Below are 6,041 nucleotides of genomic sequence, written 5' to 3'. Positions count from 1 at the left end.
CACCAGAGCCTGAGCAGCTCCCTATCTGTGGGAAGCCATTCTCACACGTGATCGGGTGCCTCCCGTTGAGGGTCTGAGGCACTTTGGCACATGTCGAAGTTTTTCCCGGCCCTCTCCTGATGAGAGAGCCCATCCGTGTGGGGGTGTGCCTGACCACTGACCCCGGGGACCCAATCGCTGACCCTGACCTTGGAGTGCAGCCCCCCTCAACCTTCACTGGATGGAATTCTCCCCTGAATCTCTGGTTCCCTAATAAAAGGCTACTCCCCGGCGTGCTCGCTCTCTCTCTCCTGCTAGCCCAGAGTAATCCTTGCTGCCCTGCTGGGCGGCTAGAGGAGCGAACCAGAGAGGGGAGCCGTCTCGGACCTAGCAATAGAATTAAGGTAATTGAGTCTTGTGTTTTTATTTCGATCTCGTCTAACTAACTTTATGCCTAGAACCTCATTAATGAAACCACTGCGCAGGCCGCGTGGTAGACCTATCCCCCCAGCCACTGGCTTTGCTTAGCTCTGTGGCACCTGGTGGTGGGATGGAGGGGAGGGACTCCCAGTCTTCTAGGCCACCGAGCCCCAGGGCCTATGTTGCCCCTGAGCAGGGACTGGTCAATGAGCCTTTTTAGTTTATTTATTTATTTGTTTATATGCGGTGCTGAGGATCCAGCCGAGGGCCTCCCACGTGCCAGGCGAGCGCTCTGCCACAGAGGGCCAGGCAGTGTCCCTGGCCCGAGGTTTGCTCGTGAACTTTCTGCCTGGGCTGGGCCTGTCGGGGCAGTGTGCACAGGGGCGAGAGGAGAGACGGGGAGACTTTGGTCACTTGCTGAGGGGACAGGGGACACGGAGGCCACATGCCCAGCTGAGCCTCTTTTGCTGGGCCCTGGGTCGTGAGGTTGGGGATGCTTCCTGGCCAAGCCACACGGTGCCTCAGTTTCCCCCGGGGGTAGATGGAGCTGGACAAGGCTTCGTTGTAGGAGCTGGTGAATGGAAAGCTCTAGACCACAGGGAGCACACCAGCATTTCTGTCCCGTCCACCTGGACCTGGGCCCTGCGAGTGGGGTTGAGCCTGCTGGCTTTCGGGTCTCATGTTTGTCCCCTGTCCCTGCTAAATGGCTGTCACAGCTACAGACTCGAAGCACTGTTCAAGGCCAAGTAAGAGAAACTTGGGGTAGGGTGGCCAAGCCGTCCCTTTCTTCGGGAAAGGCCCAGCAGATGTCCCACTGTGCAGCAGGGAGACCGCACAGAGCCAGGCCAGCTGGGCAGGGGACCACTGGGTCTCAGGCTGAGCCCTGTGGGGAGAGAAGCCGCCGGGGTGGGGGTCAGGGAGTGACCCAGCACCGTGGGCCACCCCCTGCCTCTCCTTCCCACGTCCTGCTGCCTGGACTCTCCTAGCTTCTCAGCTCCAGCTTAGCACCTGTGGCCCTCGGTCACCACCAGGGACGTCTCCTGGGTGTGCCCATGGGCAGCTGTGAGGAGCCCTGGCAGCTGTGATGTCCTGCTGTGGTGGCCTGGAGACTCTGAAGGCCTTTTGACTGGGGGTCCACCTTCCCCTACACTGGACCCACACATTATGGAGCTGGCCCTGCCCATGGCCCACGGGTGCTATGGCAACCGGTCCTCCGAGTCTAGGGGGTCCTCAGGGTTCTGTGTAGTTAGGATCTTTGGGAAGCAAAAGGTGTCCAGAGGTAAACTCCTCCCAGCGGCTGACCACTATGAGCCCAGCCCTCGCAAACGTCCCTCCTGCCCCCCGAGATGTGTGCACAGCCCCCGGGGGGTCTCCAAGCAAAGGGAACAATTTCAGAAAGAAGCACAGACTTGATCTAGTCTCGGTGAGAGCACGGGTGATCAACTGGAACATAACGTAAAACGTGTTAATTGGGACATAACAAAGAATATGTTAAATGTCACATCCAATGAGCTTGTTTCCAAGACGTCACCGCAACGCAGCTACTCCTGACATTTCCCTTCCTGCAGATTCAGCCACGTGTTCTTTTTCCTGTCTTATTTTTTGGTTTTATTGTGATATAACATACACAAGACACGACTGGCCGCTCACACCGTCTTTCAGCATGGACTCAGCTGACCGCGTTCAAGGTGCTGTGGCGTCCATGTGCAAAACTTTCCTGTCATCCCAGGCAAAAAAAAAAACAAACAAACAAACCCTGTACCCACTAAGCTCCGGGCGACCCGCGGGCTTGCCCTGGAAGGCTGGGGTGCGTCCCCTCCGGCCCTTCCCTCTGCAACGGGAGCCAGAGACCCTGCCCAGGCTCTGCGCCAGCCCAGGGAAGAGGGCAGGAGCGGCCACCTGTGCGTGCCCCACCCACCACGCTGGGATCCGTGCTTCCACACTTGAATTGATGGGCACGAGGGACACCAGCAATACCCAAGGTCCAGATGACCTCAGAGACCCCTCAGCTGCGGGCCTGCAGACGCGCCCCTCCCCTCACACCAGCCCAGCTATGGGCATCTATTGAAAGAAGGTTCCAGTCTAATCACCAGGGTGACTCCAAACTAGCAACTAAAGAAAGCAGTTTTTTTTGTTATTTGTTTTTGTTTTGTTTTTATTCTTTATTATTTTGTTTTGTTTTTATTCTGCGGTGCAGGGGACTGAATCCAGGGCCCTGTGCACTCCACCAGCTGAGCCGTATCCGCAGCCCCAGGGCAGTACTTTTGAGCTCTCCCCAGCAAGTGTGATGTGACCTGAAGCGAGGTGACCTCTGCGGATGACCCTATTGCAGACCCCACTCAGGCCACGGTGGATGTCACCTGGGCTCACGGCAGAAGGAAACCAACCGCGGACCCATGAGAGGGTGGTAAAAATGAAGGGGTCATTTTTTCCAGCCTCGCTCTGTGGACCCCCCAACTCCAGCCTAGAGGTCTGCTGGGCTCCCCGAGTTCCCCACGCATCACCCGGTCCCGCCCCTCCCTGGCTCCGGGGGCTGCGTGTGTCGCCACCAGCTCAGCTCCAGCCCTGGAGATCTCGGGAGAGAATCCCCTGTTCCGTCAGCCGTCTGTCAAGCAGGGGCCTTGGACACGGAGCCCAGGGCTGAGGGACAGGGACGGGCCTGGAGGAAGAGGGTGGAAGATGGTGGACGGGGAGCGTTGGGCTCTTGGTCACGTTTTTAAAGTGAGCTGTAGTCCACAGGGCCTGTGGGGGGTCGGCTCCAGCAGCCACTCACAAAATCCTCTAATCCTCGTCCTCAGATGTGTGGGAGCAGCATCTCTGGGCACCGGGCTGATCCCCAGCCTGCACTTCTGTGGCCTGGCATGCAGAGGGGCTTGCAGATGGAACCTGAGAGGGTCACCTGGGCTACCCAGGGGGACGCAATGTCATCGCAAGGTTTTCTGTAAGAGGAGGCAGGAGGTCAGATGGAGGAAGGGGCCTGTGACCCTGCTGCCTATGTTGATGGCTTCAGGATCAGAGGAAGGTGCCCTGAGCCAGGGAGTGGGGTCCCTGGGAACTGAGACAGAGGTGGGAGCTCCCTGGGGCCCCGCAGAGACCCTGACCTGAGGCTTCTGACCTCCAGCACGGTGCGGGGCGGGCGGGGTCTGTCTTGCTTAAGCAGTTCAGTGGGTGGTCACCGGGTACAGTGGCAGGTGGGCACTAACAGAGTGGCCTTGGACAAGACCTGCGTCACCTGGTCTAGAAGGTGAAGACGGTGTTCTCTGTCCCCTTTACCTTAGGGGACACTTAAAGGTGAGGGGACTTGGGAAGGGTCCCACACGTCGTCGTGAGACCTGTAACTCTTTGTCCCCCTGGCCACCTCCCTGGGTGTTCCCGCCCTTGGCGCCACCTCCTGGACTACCCCTCCCCCACTGGGCTGCGGGAATCTCCCTCGAGTCCTCTGCGGTCTCCCCTGCACACTCAGCTTCTCACAGGCCGCAGGTGGCTGGCCAGGTGTCAGCCGCTTGGCCAGAGCCCAGGCTGGGAGGCCACAGGATAGGAGTAGACAGCAGCTGGAGATGGCCGTGGCCTCCAGTGCAGCTGGATGGCCTCATCTAGCTGGCCAGGTGAAGCCTCTCAGATGGCCTGGCCAGGGGCACCGGGCAAGCCACCCAGGTACAGAGACCCCACCAAAGCTCCAGGCAGGCCTTCATTCCAAGGTCCCTGCTCCAGAATGCGCCTCCCAGCCCCAGAGGGTGAGTCTGGACGTGTTGAAGCCAATCCCGGTGTCCAGCGCCCTCCTGCCAACAAGCGCTCCCGGGGTGGGTGAGTGATTGATCCAGTTCTTGCCAATGAAGCATCAACATCAAGAGGATTCTGCTGAGAGATTCTGGGAAGATTGTCTTTCCATTAGGAGAGAAGTGGGCCAAAAAAAAAAAAAATCTTTCAAGTCTTTTTTCTCTCCTCTTCCTCTGTCTGGACACTGTTTTCTGAGATTGTGATTTCCGGAGCTTCAGCAGCCATAATGCAACCTTGAGGTGGCAACTCGAAGACTGATATATCCAGGATGAGAACGTAGAACCAAGGCAGCTGGGACAGCTGATTCCGGGTGTCAGTTTGGTAGCAGAGTCCGAGTGTTTGGCCAAAGGCCCATCTTGATGGTGTCATGAAGGTATTTTTAGATGTGGACCAGCAGACATTATGGGGACAGTGGGCAGACTCTGGGTAAGGGCTGTAGATTAGAGAACACCTGGCCGACTCCTCGCCGTGGTCATGGTACGGTGCTCAGGCAAAAGAGTCCCTTGTATTAGAAAATGTGTGCAGAAGTATCTGGATGTCGCCCGTGTGACTTATTCTCGAGTATTACAGGAAAAAGAAAAAACGCACGTGGTGTAGGTGTGCATGCACACGGGTGTGGAGCCAGAGAGACAGAGAATGAAGCACACTTCATGTTTGAAGAAGCTGAATGAGGACGTGTAAGAATTTACCGTCCCCTTACAACCTCTCAGGGAGCCCGATGCTAATTGAAAAGACAAATTCAAACAACCAAAGACAGGTTCCAGGCTTCAGTCTGGGTCCGTCTAGTGTGGACACCGGGCTGGGCTGTCCTGGGGAGGACGGGGCTGGAGGGCTGGCACCAGGGTCCCACAACCCTCCGTCAATCATGGGCTCTGCTCCGCTAAATACGCCCTCCACAGACTCCGTGATGACCAAGCCACCGGGGAAGCTGGGCCCTCACTGTGACTCTGAGGGAGTTGGAGGTCCTGGGTGGGACTTGCTCGGGGCACGTCTGCGGCTGAGCCCTGGCTGGGCCGTTCCGTGGCATCCGACCGTCGGTCTCCCCTGCCCTGGTTTCCTGTCTGTAAAGTGCACGCACCTCAGAGGCTGCTGTGGAGAGGAACTCAGGTGGGTCATGTGCAAAGAGCCGGGGACAGTCCTGCCACAGCTCCAGGGCTCTGTGAGCCCCCACTGACCGTCGTCACCGCTGTCACCAAGGCCAGTGGGACTTCCTGCAGACAGACAGACCCATGTGGGAGCCCTGTGCACCTAGCACCTGCTCCCTAGTGACGGGAGCTGGTTCCTTGTCCCTTCAACAGCGTCCCCGTCTGTGAGATGTGGATGGTACTAACCCTTGGGTTGATGTGAGGTTTCGATGGTAACAAGCATATGACACCCTCAGCCTGTCGCTGGGCACACCGTGACCCTCAGACCCCACAGGGCTGGCGGCTGGGCTCTGGTGAGGGCCTCTCCCTGCCTGCAGATGGCGCCGGCGAGCCACCAGATCAGATGCCCAGATCAGCAGGGCGTCCCTGTGACCTCACTTAACCTGAGCTGGCTTCTGAAGGCCCAGTACAGACAGCAGAGGGTTAGGGCTTCCGAAAAGGAATCTGGTCGAACGCGATTCATAGGATCCAGTTATCAACCCCACTCCTGGGTACTGACTCAAAAGCATCGTGTCAAGGAGAGATTTGCACACACTTCTTCTAACAACACCGTTGACAGTAGCCCACCTTGGGAGCAATTCAGGTGACCGTCGATGGATTACTGGGTAAATAACTAGTATGCATGCAGTGGAATACTAGTCAACCTTCAAAAAGGAAGGAGATTTTTGACATGGCTTCAACATGCACGATGCTTGAGGATCCTTGAGGATCTCCAGGTCA

This window comes from Urocitellus parryii, chromosome 3 (genome assembly GCF_045843805.1).
Source record: "Urocitellus parryii isolate mUroPar1 chromosome 3, mUroPar1.hap1, whole genome shotgun sequence".
In the NCBI taxonomy this organism is placed as follows: Eukaryota; Metazoa; Chordata; class Mammalia; order Rodentia; family Sciuridae; genus Urocitellus; species Urocitellus parryii.
This window is presented reverse-complemented; position numbering follows the sequence as displayed.